The sequence below is a fragment of the Penaeus japonicus genome, unplaced genomic scaffold (genome assembly GCF_977035675.1).
Source record: "Penaeus japonicus unplaced genomic scaffold, GWHDUDI00000001_assembly GWHDUDI00000041, whole genome shotgun sequence".
NCBI lineage: Eukaryota > Metazoa > Arthropoda > Malacostraca > Decapoda > Penaeidae > Penaeus > Penaeus japonicus.
The window spans coordinates 20,176,205-20,177,616 of NW_028234443.1; the positions used below are offsets into that span (position 1 = coordinate 20,176,205).

At 37.2% G+C, this 1,412-nt stretch overlaps 1 pseudogene; it reads left to right on the top strand.

Moving 5' to 3' along the window:
• Positions 1–893: 893 nt before the first annotated feature.
• The window catches only part of LOC147466802 (uncharacterized), a 6,339-nt pseudogene continuing 5,820 nt past the window's right edge, over positions 894–1,412 (top strand).

The following is a 1,412-nucleotide window of genomic DNA, read 5'->3' on the forward strand; positions in this document are numbered from 1 at the left end:
GTGGGTGGTAAATACGTAGTAGTGCGGATACGACTAGAGCAGAGGGTGCAGGTGAGGTGGTTGAAGAGGCCAGGTTCGAACTGGCCTCTGTCTGTTGTGACGGTGTTGGGGGATCCGAAACACGATACCCATGAATGCCTTTGTTATCGAATCTACTGGCGCGTCCCTCAGTTGAACTGCCTCTGGCCATGGTGAATCGGTCGTATCTACAGCAGGGCTGTGACTGATGTGGTATGGTGATAATGATGAACGCATTAACACGGTCAAACTTTGATCACTTGAGTGATGAAGCGACTGAGAATGTTGTATGATAATAAATGTATATCTCATTGGGTATTTGTTTGATGTATCTTCTGTATTTTAACAAATGAAGCGAGTTTATGTTTTCTGTCTTTTCTTCTTCTTCATCACCTTTCTTATAAAATTGGAAAACTAGTGGATGAGCTCTGTCTGTTCTCTGCCTTCAACATGGGGATGATAATCAATACATATACATCACAAGCAGTGCTTCTAAGGAGGGTTTTCCACAGAGTACCTTTCAAAACTTTGAAAACTTTATTCCACCATTAATATTCGATTCCCTTGGATCATGAGGTAACACCGGTAATTTTTTTGTATCCCAAAAAATAAAGCTTTATAACAGATGATAATTTTTATTTTCAATTTCTCAACATGTCCACTAAAATTTATCATGTGCTCCAAAGCGATATATTTAAAAACATTGTTAGCGTGTATAATGAAGATCTACATACCCTCCAACATGACATTTAAATATGCTCCCAAATTTAATATGTTTGGGCGAACGAGGAGTGTACATTTAATGATAAATATGATAAACAACAGTTTGAGACAACGCTCGGGAGGGATGCGGTTGAAAAACATATTCCTTACACATGACTGGGATTCAGGAAGAATTTGAGTTGAAACTATATTCAGTGATTCGGGAATCGGGTTCTGTTGAACGATGTTATTATGACATTGGTATTCGTTTCTCTCGTCACATGGCTCATATACTAGGTTTTGACGAACTGGAAACCTATACGTTTTGTGTTTCTAATGCAGGGAGGCCTGTTCAAGAAGAAAGATCGCTTATGCAAAATAATGTAAGTATATATATGTACATATGTATGTACACACACACACACACACACACACACACACATATATATATATATATATATATATATATATATATATATATATATATATATATATATACATACATATATATACATACACATATACATATAAAAATTTTACCTCTCTGACAGGAAATTGAACTCGGGCTCTCTGAGGGAGAATCCCGGCTCCTATCCATTACACCACAACAACCCACTAAAAGGATTGTCCAACCAGATACTTTACATCCTCTATGGAAGTTACCTATATACTCTTAGCAGAGCAGTGATAGC